General features: G+C 37.7%; 1 non-coding gene and 1 pseudogene across 2 annotated transcripts; one reads left to right on the forward strand and one right to left on the reverse strand.

Moving 5' to 3' along the window:
- Positions 1-5062: 5062 nt before the first annotated feature.
- On the reverse strand, positions 5063-6848 carry LOC143573936 (putative auxin efflux carrier component 1d; annotated as a pseudogene). The gene is made up of 4 exons (XR_013142501.1): positions 6119-6848; positions 5739-5937; positions 5565-5650; positions 5063-5301 (listed from the first exon to the last, which is right to left on the reverse strand). The product of XR_013142501.1 is annotated as a putative auxin efflux carrier component 1d (transcript).
- A 7917-nt stretch (positions 6849-14765) lies between these two features.
- Positions 14766-14837, forward strand: TRNAG-UCC (transfer RNA glycine (anticodon UCC)). Its single transcript has one exon. It is a non-coding gene; the product is annotated as a tRNA-Gly (tRNA).
- The last annotated feature ends 3335 nt before the right edge of the window (positions 14838-18172 follow it).

Here is an 18172-nt window from a genome sequence, read left to right on the forward strand (position 1 = left end):
TGTTTTGAGTTATTGAAATGTATCAGTGTGGAGATGATCAGCTATGGAACTTTGTCCTTATAATGTCTTCAATCCATTTCTCCAAATAAATATATCCATGCCTTTCTAATTATAAATGACTCACAAGTCATAAGTCTTTATATATACATATATATATATCCGCATGCACCACTTCCTCTTCCTTTATAATTTTTAATTAATCCCTTTTATTTGTAATTATTGAACCGCGTAGCTCGTCTTTTTTCTTCACACTAGTTATGTCTTCTCATAACAATGGGGTGGTGGTTAGCGGTGTTCAAAACTAAATATCCGGAGCTTAGAATATCCAAACATCTGGACAATGGATTTCACTATCCAAATCCGAATGATATCCAAATTTTGAAAATAAAAATTACTTATAAAAAGTTTAAAGAATTGTATTTAAATATTTCGAATATCCAAAATATCTGAAAAAATTATTTGAATAAATATCTGAAAGATTTGAACAGACACAGTAGTGGTCCATTGATAAAGACAAAGTTTTTAAATATTTAAGTTTAAATGTGTGAGATCTCGGGTTCAAGTATTAATTTTGTATTCAAAGTCTTTGGATGTTGATATTGTAGTAATATAATTCCACCGTTGGCGTTTAAGCTTATGGTCAATAAAGTTTCTATGAGTATTAGTGGAATTTGGAAATCATCGTAAACTTGTGAATTGAACAGCACTAATTAGTCTTTTTTTAAGGATATAATGACTTTTTAATGTTCTAATTTAGATAAACAAATTTTCAATTATCTAATAACACAATGCTTTAGTTTTACAATGTCTAGTGGTCACCAGGGCCATGGCCATCCCGGAAAAAAAAATAATAATACGAATAATCTACTCCATTTTCAAAAGAAAAATAAAAAAGATTATTACCTACTAAAGGCAAGGAATGCGTCCACTTATGACTTATGTGCGTTTAGTTGAATCACTGTCCCACAGCCAAAAAGTCTGGGCTTTTTTCTTTTAAGTTTTCGGTTTGTCGGTTTCAAACAGGTAAATTACTCGTGTAAGGTCGGTCCCTATTTGATTATCATTTTGTTAAAGCTTTTGTATTTGATGTAATTCTAATTTGTATTATTGTTATGCTTTTGTTTAGTTATGGTTGTATTGAGCCTATAGCCGAAGACAATGTAATTCCCAGTTGGGCCAGACCAAGTAGCCCATCTTGTATGTAACTTAGGTATGGAGTATAAATACATGTTATACTTCATACACTAGGTTAAGCTTCTTGGAAACTTTATTCTACTCTTTCTCTCTCAAATAGTGTGTGTGTGCGCGCTTGTGTATTTTTTGATCCGAGATCCGGATATTCTTGTTGATTTCCGTTCACAAACTCTACGGATTGATCTAGGATTAATTGCTAGATCCATAACGAGACCTACAACTCGGTTTACAAAAAACTCCTAATACAAACACTGAAACACACAACACACATGTATAGTAAAGTACACGGATGATACGTATGTGTGTTCATATTTCACATTTTGTCTCAAAGTTAAGAAACTACATCGCTGCGACGTTTCCTCATCGATCCATACTTTTTCCTTAAAAAACATTAAATTACATCGCTGCGACGTTTCCTCATCGGTCCATACGTTTTCCTTAAAAAAACATTAATAGTCCATATGGATATCAACTTTTTTGTACTTAATTTTTTTAAGAGATCGGGAAAAAATCACTCAACTCTATACTTTAAACTTTTTCCTAGAAAATCACTCGGTTCAAACAAATTTACACCCAACTATCTCATCTTCTTTTCAGTCTCTTATTTCTCATTTTCTATATACAACTATATGTATCCAAGAGCCCCGTTTTCCATCACTCAACTCTTAAACAAAGGCAACAATGAACGAACCCCAACCTGATCACCACCTAATGGATTCTCACAATTATAATAACCAGGTAGAAAGTTATGTATTCATCTATTTATGAAGCAAAGAAGTTAAGCCTCGTTGAAACACATCGAGACGACTCAAGTGACGAAGAAGGTGATCTAGCATTTCGATAAAAAAAAAATAAACAAGACTTAATTGGAAGAGTAAAATAATCATAAAAGAGTAAAAAATATTTTTCTTTGACACAAGCCATATTTATTCACACCAGTGATGCAACGAGATCAAGGACAAATACAACATGGCTCGACGTGATTAACTTTTATCTTTTAAAGATTAGTTTGTTGTTCATTATATTACGTAGTGTGGTTCTAGCTTCTAATTTTATTTTCTACTTAGTTTTATCTATGTAGTTTTGTTTTCAATCTAATGCAAGTTTATTTATTTATTTCTATTTTTGTTTAATTATTTAAACTCTTTCTTAAATATAAATAATATATTTTGTTAACTAAAGTTTATAAAGTAATTGTAATGTGATAGTAATGGGGTTGCATGCATGAAAGAATGATAGGTACGAAAGAGTTGGGATAAAATGAACATGTGGAAGGATGGGTGAAAAACAGACGTGACATGCTGACGAGGTTCATGTGAGAGAATGATGGGTTTTAGCGTTGCACGGAGTCTAATACATGGAACCCCTAAAATCGCATTAATAAGATGTATAGTATTATTACTTCATGGCTTTTGAGTTTTATGTAACCTTGGAACTTAAGATGGATAGGCATGTAAGCTCACACTAATTACATCTAATAATAATAACAATAGTAGTAGTGATGGTGATGGTGGTGGTGGTGGTGGTGGTGGTGGTCATGACTGTGGTCGTCGTCATAGTGGTAATAGTAGTAGTCAGTAGTAGTCCAATCAATATAATGGCTATATTATAAGTCTTTAATTCATCAAGTCTTAGCATTTTTATGGGCCGAGCATGTCTTTTGTATTTGGATGTGCGCATGTGATGTTTTGTTGTTTATTAACAAACAAAAAAAGAGTTATGATGGGTTCTCACAAAAAAATCGTGTTGTGTTTTTTATTAGAATGATTCCTACATTTTGACACAACATAAATTATTTTCTCGTCTCTTGAAAACATGCATATGTTTAAAACTAGAATAATTGCTAATGGAAATATAGATATTTTCGAAAACATGCATGTGTTTAAAACTTGAGAAGCGAGGAGGGTTTATAACCATATGTGGAAAAGGGCTTCAAGTTTTTTGTTTTTCGTATAATACGCCCCAAAGTAATTGAGCACTCGTAAATTAAATAAAATAACATCTCTAAGCCCTCTTATTTTTTTCTCATAAATTTACTCGTTTTCATTCAAAATTATATTAGTTGAACTTATTCTTATTTTATTTAATTATGTTAGGGTTTACTTTTAGTAATTATATTTTGTTATAATTATTTGTAATGTTTTCACTAAGAAAATAGACACTTAACTTTTCAAAATAGTGTTGGATTCTCGTCTACACGAGCCAAGTTTGCTACTTCGGTTTTTTTCAACTTTGAGCATTAACTTGCATAATGACCGTGTTCATGACAATTAAACATATATGTTAAACTTCATCCACGATAACTTTGGCTAGACCACCCCAGCTCGTCGACTACACTTATAACCTCGTTCTTCATCTTTCTCTTGACCATTTGCTTTAGAACTTGTCCATGGGTTTTAGAACTTTTGACCATTGGTTTTAGATAATAATAACTTACTTTAATCATTATCACATGTCTGGTCTTGCTCTCTGATCCGTTCCTCTTATGCCTTCAACCTACCTATTGCTTCTTCGAATTGTAGTTGGAGAAACCGACGAGAGTTTTTTCGCCTTTTCCAGGGTTGCTCTAGTAGGTGAGAATTTGTCAGAACTTAACTTAGTTAAACAAAATATTATTCCTTAGTTCTTACTCATAGTGTCTACTTTTCTAAATATTGTGCTTCTATTGTTGATATTATTTGGATACTGCTCCATTACCAACATTCAGATAGCTACGATTCTACCAAGTCGGTTTTCGTGTCTTGTTAGCAATGTTGATACATCACATCAGTTATTTGGATGTTAATACTCTTAATTACATGCCACAAGCTGATAGACATATGCCAAATGTTAGTTAACTGATATTGGATTCTGTTATTTGTGTTTAATTCTTAATAGTGTCACTGTACATTTCAGTTATAATTAGAACTTAGAATATAATTTCATATACCTCAAAAATGTTAGTCCATTAATTAGTATTATCAACCCATAGGGGTCCTTGCATGTTTCTTGTCTGGACAAAACAAGTCACATTAAACTGAGGGTATCTTTGTCCCCTGTGTCAGTTACCAAACAAACTACAAATTAATTATCATGTTTTATGTTTTCACTCATGAACCATTAAACATTTAAACCCTTCATGTAAAATGTTAGCCACTGCTCATATCAACATTTGTAGCTATCACATGGAGTGGTGACCTGTTGATGGCCTATTTGTTATCAACTTATCGTTTAATTGCGTTGTTCGTTTCATGGGTCCCGGTTAGATGATCTGAGAGGATAAGAAGATGCTTGATATGAGGGGAGATCGAAGGTGGGGCCCGGTTAGATTAGCTAGACATACGCTTTCTGTACCATACTGCCATGCATACCTAACAAACTTTTCGGTCTAGTTTATGGTTTTAAGTTTGTTGCCATTTGCCAAATAGTGTAAATATGATGACCAAATAATAGTTCATGAAAGTATAATAATGTAGAAAAATCACACTTAACACCAAGCAGTTGTGCTATTCAAGTACTCATATTATTAACTTATCAGAATATCAATGTGAAACTAAAATCTTACTGTAATAACTTCGTTTGACATATGTAGTTATCGTATGCCTTTATCTTGATATATATAATCATATATACGAACACTCATCGATCAATTCTTCTTTCTGAATTCTCAGTGATTATTTTCATCTAGAGACCAAGTAAGATGTAATAAAGCATTGTGATAGGCAAAGATATTATCATTCCAAATATCACCATGCAGAGAAACAAACGAGATCAGTTACTTAATGTCGTTGTTTTTACATATTTACACAGTAACGGGTCTATCCAGGTCAAGTATGCCGAAAGGGTAATATTTAATGCATAAACCTTATAAGTTGTTTTATTAGAACACTTACGCGGTGCTTAGAACATCAGGGTGCAGGTTGTACTCGCGAGCAAACACAAAAGGCACAATGCCTTGTGGTAAAGATGCTTGTACAATAGATACTTGTAGGATTGTGCCTCTTAGGCCTACAGCTATAGAAGCGACTGCCATCACAGCAGGTCCTGCTAGAAACCTTGCTACCATCCCATATGCTGCTAATTGGTTCCCACATGCTATCAGCTTCGGTTGTGAAGCCATGAACAAACCTTCAACAACATAGATAGTAGTTTTATGTTAAACAATTTCTTAAAACAATATTAGTTGCTATTTTACAAAAAATATTATTACTGAATATCAATATAAATCTTTAAATAAAACGATTTAGGAAGTTGTATATATTTTGTGACTCGTTTGGCCCGTTTCCTTATAGTTGCGTATTTTGATTTGACCCATCTAAACTGTATGAGATAAAACACAACCTAAATTAGCCCGTTTGTTCAAAATCGCCACTTAAAGTTTCGTTTCATACCTAGACTAAACATAGCCATTCCTAGGCCTGCATCCGAGAGAATGGTAACTGAATTTTCAAGAATCTGCGGTTTCTTGATTCCCCATCTGCATATATCATAAAAAACAGAAACAAAAGCTAAAAAAGTTTTGATCTTGAAATAACACAAACCAATGTGAATCAAGTGCTAATTACCTGCAAGAAGTCAAAGCCCAGCCCAAACCAAATATGCTTGCATATGAATTCGGGTTTTTAACCAACTTAAAACACACCATTTTCAAGATTTTCTTTAGCATTCCTGGTGATCCGGGAGGCTGAATAACATTCGGTTCTTCAATACTCTCGGTTTTCTCATTCTCCTGGTTGCATACTTCTACCGACTGTTCACATACTCCTGTTCAATCACGGGTCAAACAGGTCCAACGGGTCGAAATAACTAGTCTATTTTAATATGCAAGCTCCTAAAGGCTAAATCAATAATTATTTAAAATCTTTTTTCAAAAGTAGACATAAAGAAGTGTTTGTGGGTCAATCTAACCCGGCCCGTTTCGACCCGTTTGTGTTTGAAATCTTACCTGGAGATGTGCAACATCTGCATCTCCAAATGAACAGATGCAACTCTCTCTTCTCAGCTTCAACCGCACTTGTAACCGCAGGTGCTACCCTATTTAGACTTTGAAGATTCGAAGGCGTTGAAAGAATCACATTAACAATATCATCTTCAACTCTTTCTTGGCATTCTCTACCACTATTAACACTACAAACACTACCATCTTTCTCATATGTCACCATCACCATATTCTTAGCCTCCCTATATTCAAACAAGAACAAAAGCAAAGTGTACCAAATTATACACTGCAACACAACCGCTTGCACCATGATCGACTCTTTATCATCACCATACATGGATTTCAAAAGTGGGATTCCCATAACAAGTGTGTTTGGAAGGGTAGAAAGCGAAAATAATAGCCCAATCCAAGTTTCCTTTTTTCGACAAATTTGTCCATAAAAACAAGACGATTAAAGTCAAAATCTTTGAAACACAATCGGCTGCGATGAATTTAAGGTTCATTTTATAAGGATTAATCCTTGAAATGAACTCAAACGACAATAAAGGGACCGCAAAAATGGCTACAAAACGGTTGATGCCTGCACACTGTTGTGGTGAGAATATGTTCCATTTTACCGAGGCGTATGCCAAGAACATGGTAACGTAAAGAGGCACAACCGCGGTAAGCACACTATACAAGTCACCAAAGTTGATCATGTTTTGGCTTGTTAAGTATTTGGAGGGAAAAGAGTTAGTTAAGGGTTAACTAACTAATTGACTAACCAATGAACAATGTATTGTGGATTATGAGTATGCACTAATGCACTATGATGCATGCCTTAAATGGTTTTCCTAATGCATTAATAAGTTGTACAATACAAGTAACGTCGTCACCACACGACTGTCAAGTGTCAACCCAACCAGGTGACTCCACCATCACACGAATACCAACACGGGTCCGCTATCGTTGGATAATCGAGTAACATGGTTTTGAAGTTGTGGGGTAGGATAAAAGAACAGGAATAAAGAGAGGGAAGAGGACAAAATTTGAAATTAATGAAGGGTTGATTGAATGTTCAAAGATTGTAAACCTGTCAATAAATGACACATATATTGCAAGGTTGGTGCTTGGCATATCCATGTGGGTGTGACACTAGCTGCTATTTCTAAACACATGGCCTCATTAACTCTTTGTATCTTTTTGTACCATAAGAATTACATTTAGGGATGGCAAAAATCCCCGAATCCGACGGGGAAACCCGAAAACCGGCTTATTTCTGGTCGGGTCGGGTTTTGTTTTTTCGGTTTCGGGTCGGGTTTCGGAGATTGTTTCGGGGATTGTTTCGGGTTCGGGTTCGGGTTCGGGCTCGGGTTCAGGTACCCCCGCCCCGACCCGCCCCGATATAATATATAAATATAAATATAAATAATATATATATATATATATATTAAAAACCTAAACCTACTGTAGGTTTACAATCTCAAATCTCAATCTGCTTAATCGCCGTCTTTCATCCAGAGTTCCAGACTACCACCGTCCACCGCAGCCACACAATCGCCGTCTGCAGACTGCACCACCATCACCTAACAAGGAAAGCCTAACAAGGAAGGAAAGTGACTGATTAGGTTACCTACATCCAGACTCCGCCACCGCCAGTCCGCCCCCGATTCACTCAATCGCCGTCTGCACCACCATCACCATCCACTCAATCGCCGTCTGCACCACCGGACCACCCTCCTCCTCCTCGTTCTCATCCTACCACCTGTAAGATCCCTAATTCTCTTATTATTATTATTATTATAATAAAAGTGCTTCGGGTCAAACTAAACCCAACACATAGAAAATATAATCACTTGTGAACACTGCAAATTCATAAGCAGCTATAGAATTTGGTTAAATCTGTTTTGTGAGTAACCAAAACATAACCGAAAAAGTCAGTTAAGGTGTCGATCTTCTTTGTTCGGTTTTGTGTTCAAATATACTTGACAAACAATACAATGAATCCAGTATTATAAATTTATAATTACAACTGACCCCATCACTAATTTTCACTATAAAAGGTCAAAGTCAAAGAACATACTTTTCAAGTCTTGATCCTATAACGCACAAGTTAAGTTGCCACAAAATGTTAACCCAAGTGTCAGGGACACCAGGCAGGCACCAATGCATGCAGTCCTGACCCCAAACCACCACAGCATCCTTGGAAAAATTAAATGCATTTGCAAAAAACAGTTTGCTACCTTATCGAGTACGTTTCGAGGGCTCCCGCTTACAATTACAACCGTTGATCTTGGATCATCACAAAGCTTCTTTAAAGCCTCTTCTAGCTCAGGATGCAGATTAAGTTCCATTTCTTTGAACTGGTCACCTCTTCCATCAGCATTCATTGGTTTAGTCAATGTTGCATTGAACCCCTGTAAAACAATATTACCCATTTACCCCTTATTTAAACTCACTGCCTTTTTTTCACAGAAATGTCAGTTTAGGTAATAATCGGAATTTGGCATAACATTTTATATTATGTAATATCAAATAATCACAAAAATGTCATTCTAGGTAATTAGTCAGCATACCAATATGATCAGGCGATTCTTGGAACACCGATAGCGGTCAACAGCATGTTCGGTTTGAAGCTGAGGTGGAATCTGCTTTGTTCTCAGTTGAGCCTCCACAACTGTATCATTATGTAGTTATACTGGTGTCTTTTTTCCCTTTCTGCAGAAGGCATATTTAGCGCATAAGCAATTGAAGACGCACTTCAATACCCGTGCCTTGCAGTGCCTTAACAATAACCTCATTCACTACTCTTGCTTCTTTGTTCACTCCATTTTGAAACAAACCGACTTTTGACTGGTTACCAAACGCGCTCGAACTAACATAGATGAATAAATGTAAAACATCGATTAAAGTGAGACTCACTTTCAGTAACAAGATGTCCATCGATTAAAGTCTTCTATGTGCCATTCTATTTCAGTTGCATCTACAACTATATGGCATCACAAGGTGATAAATTTGCTTCAGACACTTGTACTCCTACTCCCGTTGCTTCAAACACTCCTACTTATTCTAATCATATTAATATTTAATGAGTATAAATATAAATTGCTAATATTTGATTTATCTTGATTCACATTAATTTATAGGTGGTGGTTCTAGTTCATCTTTATTCAGTTCGGGGTTGTCAGAGTGTTCTTCTGGTGGATTCCAAAAATTCCTATCTGACATTAAATCCAAAGCTAAGGTGAATGATGACTTGAATGATATGGCAGAGTTAGATAACTACTTGAAAGAAAATCTTTTGCCTGATGAAGTAGAACTGGATTTGTTGCTTTGGTGGAAGACAAATGGAGGTAAGTATCCGACACTTCAAAGGATGGCAAAAGATGTATTGGCAATTCCAGTTTCCACCGTTGCCTCTGAATCTGCGTTCAGTACAAGTGGAAGATTAATAAGTCCTCACCGAAGTCGACTTCACCCAAAAACTTTGGAGGCTTTAATGTGTGCTCAAAGTTGGTTGTTGAATGAGATTCGAGGTAACGCTATATTGAATATTACATTATTACTCATGTTATTTATCTTCATAATCATGAATATATGTTTATGTTATTACTATTAAATATAGAAACTTGTTCGGAAGAGACCGAGGCATATTGCCGCACCATTGAATATGAAATGGATGTGGAAGAGGTAATAATATTTATAAAATTTACTATTTTTGTAACATAGCTTTTATTCTTTTAACTTGGTTGATTTATTGATAAATATTCTTAATGTAGGTAGGTACTAAAGAAAGTGGCACGACGACTTTGGATGATTTGGTTTGATTTGGTATTTAGATTTGGTCGCAAGTTTGTAGTTTGTGTATTTGGCATGATTTTTCGGCCATGTAGACTTGGTTTTATTTCCTTTGTAACACATTGTTTCAGCTTTCATGTGTGTGATGCAGAAGTTTATTTCGATAAATGTTCAGTTATGTGATGAACCAATTTCGGGTCGGATCGGTTTCGGGTTTTCGGGTTCGGGGACGGGGCGGGTCGGATCGGTTTCGGGTTTTCGGGGACGGGGCGGGTCGGGGGGGTACAAAAAACCAAACGGGGAATCCCCGAATTAAACCCGACGGGTAATGGGGCGGGTACGGGGATGGTTTTTGGTTTCGGGTTCGGGTTCGGGTTAAGCAAAACCCGCCCCAAACCCGCCCCGTTGCCATTCCTAATTACATTGAATAACTTAAACTTATGAGTCTTATTTTATTTTCATGAAAAATCACATTTTTTATAACATAACAAGCAAAAAGATTCATGTAGATGTATGTATTTATCAGCCATTTTAAAATTGGCGAGTATGAAATTTGCATGTTAAAAATGTATCATCGTTTACGCATAAAAGTTGGTGCACGAACTTATGGTTGCGTAGTGCATACGTTAATATTGTTGTCTTTAAAATTTTCTGATGTTATTGTAGATGGTATTACAATCTCAGAAAAATGTATCTTTTGTTATTTAAAGAGGAAAACTTGTTAATTAATATCTATAAGACAATTGATATCGAATTCAATCTCCCTTTCTCATTCATTCAAATTGGTATAAATAATAATGATATAATGATGTTTCTTATCAATAGCAAATATAGAAAACAGTTATGACTGTTAATAAGGATATATTCTCCATATCTATCTTATATTTCTTTTCTAAACAGCTAATATTTTCCCCACCCATAGTGCAATGTATATGTATATGCTATTAAAAACTTAGAAGCATTTTTAAAGGAGTTAAAACATTTGAATATGTCTGGCAATGTTTATGTTATTGCACCTGGTAGGATGGAGTATGAGCTCTTCATATACAATTTGAAGAAAATGAGGCTTAATCGACAAATATTAACTGAGGAATGAGAAAGCCATGCTCTGGCATGGGCTATGCTTGAAAGCCAATCTTGAAGACAAGATTCAAGGGTTAGTTTTCGTCATATATATATATATATATTCGATGGGTTTAGCCCCTATAGAGATATGTGTTTTTATGTTAGAGTTCTCGTCTCGACTTGCTGGTTGCTACTGATATATCACTGTCATGGTCAGCCACCACGACAATGGCCGGAGTCTTGAACGTGAACGGAAAGTATTTACGTTTCACAACCAAACTCTTTGGTATGGATAGAGCGGGTCATTAGAAGTCCTAAATATCTTTTCATGGAAAAACCCTACAATTGACCCTCAATAGAAAAACCTTTCTTAGGTCTCCAGAAAAGTAAGAATTGCCGGATTTCTTTTTTTTTTTGCCAAAAATTACATGAGGTTTCTCCCTTCCTATTTTCGGCTTGAATATGCAATCTCGACCCTCAATCACTCATTCTAGTTAGAGATCGTTGCCGGAATTCACCACACTGCCACCACTATCGTGAATCGCGCTCGCTAAAGCTTTACACTACCACCAACTAGTGTTGCTGGGTTATAGCACCAACGTCGCTTCATGAACTGTGGTCAACGATTTTCTATTTAGATCTCTCTTTTGCTGACGATCTTTGAATGTGAACACGCATTTTGTGTATTTTTATAATCTTTCAACATAGTGGGTAAAATCCTAACCCCTCCCTTAAATAGGGTGGAAGGGCACTCCCTAGTCCCCTTAGCCCACAACTAGTCACACCACTAAGGCAATAACCAATCTAAATGTATCACTTTATTTTAAATCATGTTCAACCCAGATAAGTAAATTCAAATGAAGTAATATTTTAAATAAAATTACTTTTGTATTGTAAAGTATACCGAGTACCAGTACCATACAAACACCGTACCGTTGTCATAAGGAATTAAACCGATATCGACGGGACATAATCGGTACCGGTACTAATATTCTTTTTTTGTGGTTTACAATTTATGAACCTTTATTGAAGAGGTAGGTCCCAGCAAAGCCATGTTGGACCCGCAAGACTCACCTTGAAGAGGGACGTCTGCGCGAAGACCAACTGAATCCGCAGGACCCGCCATGCTCAGAGATGAAGACCTTACACGCAGTAAGCCAGCTGTTCTCGCAGGAAAGCCTCCCTTGGTAAAGTACCCTGCATGTTCCCGCAGCTGCAGATACAAGCCAAGGAGGGCTACCCGCACTAACAGTAAGGCTACACGCATAAGGCACTAACTCTTATACTTCAGTAATGTCACCTGAAGAAGGAATGAGCAGGGCGAGAATATTCCCGCCCAAAAGAGCCAGTCCGTACGCTTCTAGAAGATCTTTTGTACTATACCTACCAAGGTATGGACAAATAAACAAGATTTGACAAAAGCAGCCCATGAACCAATCACAGGGTGACAGCTCACCGACAATAGTACGAGGAGGAGCACGCTCCAGTACAAAATGTCACTATCAGCCGCTACCTACCCACCAACTCCCATCGTGGCACGAACCAATCACTGTTTTGCAGGTCGAGAAGAATAACCATCTTTGCCGGACCTAACCCTCGTGGGAAACATCTACTTAACCCCCAGATTATCCTTAATCTGCCGGGGCCATTTAGTGTTTCTTCATTGGCGCCATCCGTGCATTAAGCTAGAACTAATTCTTTTTCTCAGTTTTTTCAAACTTCTGGAAAGATGGTTAAGGTTACTCTGATGCCAAGGCCACCGAGTGACCAAGAAACTCCGGTAACCACAACCCCAGCTACTGGGGGGAACACCGGTGAATACACGATCTTTACGAACACTACCCCGGTTACCCAAGCTGGGGCAAGTGCAGTAAACAATCCTCCCCTGGGATTCATTGATACCCAGGTGGAGAAGCAACAGACGAGACTTCCCCCAACAAACACTTGAACAAGTTAAAGCTTGGGCGGAAGCACGTCAAAAAGAATTTCAAGCTGAGTTGGACGAACGTTTACGTTCACTCCAGCAGGCCAATGACAAATTCGAAGCACTCGACAACAGCTCAACATGAGCAACGATTGCGAGTATGTGGATGATGAAGATTGGGAAGAATCTGACAGTGACGCAAACCCTCGTCATAAGGCGAAAGGGAAGCGTAAAGAGGACTTCCACTCGAAGAGAAATTTCGAGGAAAGCTTCAAACCAAAGAACACGGAAGGAAACCCACGTGACTTTTCCAAAACTTTCAGACCAACTGTTGCGAATGCGGGAACGTCCAAATTTGCAAGGGATATTGCGGAAGCAATCGCTCCAAAGAGTGTCAAACAGATGTCCAACATAGGCACTTATGATGGCATATCTGACCCGGACGATCACCTGAATAGATTTATAGCGGGGGCAACCGTCAGTAATTGGACGGAACTCACGTGGTGTTACATGTTCCAAATGACGCTCGTCGGGGCAGCCAGAGCGTGGTTTGATCGTCTACCTGTCCACCACATCTATGATTGGGCAGACTTCCAGCACAAGTTCAGCCAGCACTTCAGTCAACAAAGAAAATATACTGAAGAGCAGTGGACGATCCTCAACTGCGTCCGAGAGGAAGACGAATCTTTGCTAGACTTCATCACTCGCTTCAACTCAAAGAAGCTAAGTCCGGGCACCATTAGCGAAGACCTTGTTCGCGCCGCTTTCATCCAGGGCGCTGAGTACCCAGAACTCATCCGCACGTTGACGGGTAAAGATGGCATGCCATCCACGTGGGATGCCATCATGACGGCAGCTAAACGCTTCGCCGAGACGGAGAAGCAACTGGGTAGAAATCTTCCCCAGAGCACAAACCTCTACACGCAGAGAACAAGAGAAAATAACGTCTGTACCGCCCGACAAAATAAGAAGAGGAAGCTTGGTATTTGGCAGTCAAGGATAAACTTTGACACCTCATCCAGCTCTCGCCCTCTCTTAGGCGGAAGGGACAACACGCACTCGTCAAACCATAATCCCAGATGGACGCCACTCACCAAAAGCGTCACCGAGATATTTGCCACCGAGAAACTCCCATGGCCAAAGGCTCCAATAATCCGACAGCGTCATAACGCTGATCAGAACAAATCCTGTGACTTCCGCGGGACCAAAGGCCACACTACGGAGAACTAGATTGTTTGAAAACAAAATTATATTCAAAATAAGGTTTTCTTTCACTAAGAGAAAGTGCCAAACCAATACAGGACAAACAACATTTACATTTCGAAATAAACTTTAATTCACACCAAACACGCGCAAATAACCCGCTAGTTATATAGAATATTAGATGAAACTGATATTACAAATTGTTTTATGTATATTATTCGTGGGTATACTATAAACAAAACTATCTGTAAAGTTCATTACTTTATTTGGTATATAAAGTTGTGAATAAAATTATCCAAAAAAACAAGTATTTTTGAATGGTATTTCTTTAATAAAACGAAAGAAAATGTATTTTTTTTCATTTAGTTAACGAACGAATATGGACATATTTACTAAGTTTAATTGTGTTCGTTTATAAAAAAGCCTAACGTTATGTAAAAGAAGATAACAAAATTATCTTTTCAAAGTGAATGAAACCCAGCACACTTGATAAACAAACTCACAGTCTAGCTAAACTTACATGGTTTTTTTAACGAGTTCACTTAATAAAAATAAAATACAATTTAGCAGAAACATTCATATATGGTCAACCTTCTTGTTTTTTTGAAAGTGATAAAATATCGAATTATGAAACAAATAATATATCGAGCTACTGTTGGGATATCTCCGATACGAATTTCACTTGCATTTGTAGTCCAACGGTTAGGATAATTGCCTTCCAAGCAATAGACCTGGGTTCGACTCCCGGCAAACGCAATTTTTTTGTAATTGTTTAACTATTAAGTTAAAGTGATCTTTTTATTGACCATGCCAATATATGTAAAAATGGACATGTAGTAGGTTAGAATGTTAAACCTTTTTTTGTGATATAATTTGAGCGAAAAGTATAGAAGATGGTTTCCTTTATTTGGACCGATTAGAGGATTCATACCTTAGATGCTATGGTTGTCGATTCGGGTTACGTTTTGTATCAGCTGGTTGAATATAAAAGTTGTGGTTGAAGTTCACATGAAAACATTAATGCATAACACCTTAGCCCTCGACCATTATCGATATAATTATTTTACACTTTTAGGCCAATCCAACCCAACTCATTTTAACTATTAACTATTAAGGCATCCGTAATGACTGGGTTAAAAACACTTATTTTCCTGTCACATCATTGGCTCACTGCCATACAGTGAGTGTTCTTCAATTTTAGACGTGGCACCATAGTATGATGCCCTCATAATAGTTAGATATTATTTTTAATTAATCCAACTTTTGGTCAAATTTTTTTATTCAAATAAACCACCAAACACCATCACCAAAAAACAAGGGAGGGGGGGGGGGGGGGATTTTAGGACGAAAACGTAGCGGTGAGGGGGGCAATTTTTTTACACAAAATAGGCATGGGTGAAGCCTCATTACGGGTGCTCTTACTCGTACCACCATTTTGTCAAACATGGATTCATTATGCTTGCGCATTTGTCTTAGGTTGTTGGTTATGTTTTGGTTTTGCGGATTTTTCTTGCTTGGATTCCCCACATAGTTGAACAAATATCACAATAGTGTAGTGACCAAAAGCATACATGTTGACCAGAAGTTGATTGATGAGCATAACTCAAATGATAGAGAAAAACTATTAGGGTCTGTTTAGAATAGGGTAATGGAATGGACGACGGAATGGAATGGACGTGGTAATGGAATGGACAAAGGAATGGAATGGGTTTTTACCATTCCACTGAAATGTTTGGTTACCACATGAGAATGAAATGAATCATTACTTTGTATTGTTGGTAGGTAAGAAAAAAATAAAAATATAAAACTAAAATGGTAGTGAGTGGTGGTGGTGATGGTGGGAGCGGTGGCGGTAACGGTGGAGGTGGTGGTGGCGGGTAACAGTGGAGGTGGTCGTGGGCAGCGGTGATGGTGGGCGGCGTGTGTGATGGTGGGGCGATGATTGATGGATGCAGCGGGCGGCTGGAGGTGGTGGGTGGCTGGCACTGAAGGCGATGGTTTGTGGAGGTGGGTGGCGGCGGCGGTGGACGCCGATGATGGTGATTGGTGGCAGTGGCGGCGGTGGTGGGCAGCGGTGAGCCGGTGACGGTGGGCGGCATGGCGCATATGGTGTGGCTGAAGAAAGCCCGTTCAGGTGAGTTACTTAAACTATTTTCAAAACTCTTATACATGCTCATAAAACTGTTTGGACTGTGATTGATCTGGTATTTGCATGGCGCATATGGTGTGACACCCAAGGTGTTATATATATTATAATGATCATTATATTTTCCCGAGGGGACATACACTTAATACAACAGTAGACGTACGAAATGTTTGTTATCATTGTCGTAAGCCTGTGCATGTCATCTCAGAATGTCGTGAACCACCAAGAGCTTGCTATGAATGTGGGTCAACTGACCACCTACGAAATACATATCCCAAGCTAAAGAATAAACCAACGGAGAATAAGCCTAAGGGAAGAGCGTTCCATATGACTGCAGAAGAAGCGAAGCAAGCAGACAACGTGATTACTGGTACGTTTCTCCTTAATAAGTTACCAGCAACGGTGCTATTTGATTCTGGTGCAAATAAGAGTTTCATTTCATATAAGTTTTGTCATGCACTAAGCAGTCCTTTATGGAAACTAGATTAATCCTTTACATTGGAAATAGCCGATGGAAAACAAATAGAAATTACAGAGGCTATAGATGATTGTTTCCTTAACCTAGAAGGACAAACCTTTCCTATAAGAACCATGGTTACGAAATTAGGTGAATTTGACCTAGTAATAGGAATGGAATGGTTAGCCGCTTATAAAGCTCAAATTAACTGTGACACCAAATCTATCAAACTTCAAGCACCAGATGGGAGTATTGTTACTATTTTTGGAGATCGTGAGAAACGGCCAATTAAGATAATTTCAGTAATGAAAGCTACTAAGATGATTCACCACGGATGTTTTGCTTATCTAGCATATGCAATTGATACTCAGAAGGAAAGCAAGAAAGTGGAAGAAGTTTCTGTAGTATGTGAATTTCCTGATGTATTTCCAGATGAATTACCAGGAATTCCACCAGATTGAGAAGTGGAATTTAAAATAGACCTAGTATCAGGAGCAAAACGCGTAGCTAAAGCCCCTTACCGGCTAGCACCTTCAGAAATTAAGGAACTAATGATTCAAATACAAGAATTACTTGATAAAGGATTTATTCGACCAAGTATCTCACCATGGGGCGCGCCGGTACTGTTTGTAAAGAAGAAAGACGGTAGTTTTAGAATGTGTATAGATTATCGTGAGTTAAATAAGTTAACTATCAAGAACAAGTATCCTTTGCCTAGGATCGATGATTTATTTGACCAGTTACAAGGAGAATGTTGGTTCTCTAAAATTGTGTCACACCCTCAAAATCCGCTAACGGAGTTTTACCGTCAGAGGGTGTGAACTAACAGGATCGGAATCATTAGTTATAATCAAACACCATGTTTAACGTTTTCAAACCAACAAGACATTAAGTCTTAAATAAAATGTGGAAGCGTAAATTGTAAACCAAAAAGTTTGCGCCACACAGGACGACTTAAAAACCCAAGTTATTAAGATAAAAATTAAAAGAAGTTTTCAAAGCGATGGTGTTTAGTGAATGCATGTTCCTATACCGCGCGCCCGCCTCGGCTACCTGAGAATAACATACTAAAAGTGTCAACACAAGGTTGGTGAGTTCACATGTTTATATAAATAAAGTGTTTGCATTTGCGTTTGCGTTTACGTTTGCGTTTGCGTTTGCGTTACCAGATAGTGTTAAGTTAATTATATATCAATAGGTAGCTAACATATCAAGCATGTATTACTAAGTGTTCGACACCGAAGCTGACTGTTTATCAATTGTCTTGCCACCATGTCAACCACGACCATGGTAATGTGTTAGCCAAGATTACACCCACTCGACCTACCGTCGAGTTTAGAGTTGGGTGGGGTTTGTCAAACCCAGTAGTAATACTCAACGGTGACTCGCTATTATCCAAATATTAACCGGTTCGATGTTATGAAGGACTTTAGTTGGTTTGTTTGCCACTTAGCCTTACAAGTGATATATAAAAACTAACAAAATCTA

Source organism: Bidens hawaiensis, unplaced genomic scaffold, assembly GCF_021521415.1.
Source record: "Bidens hawaiensis isolate Kalapana, Puna unplaced genomic scaffold, B.hawaiensis_p1.1 tig00026727_1, whole genome shotgun sequence".
In the NCBI taxonomy this organism is placed as follows: domain Eukaryota; kingdom Viridiplantae; phylum Streptophyta; class Magnoliopsida; order Asterales; family Asteraceae; genus Bidens; species Bidens hawaiensis.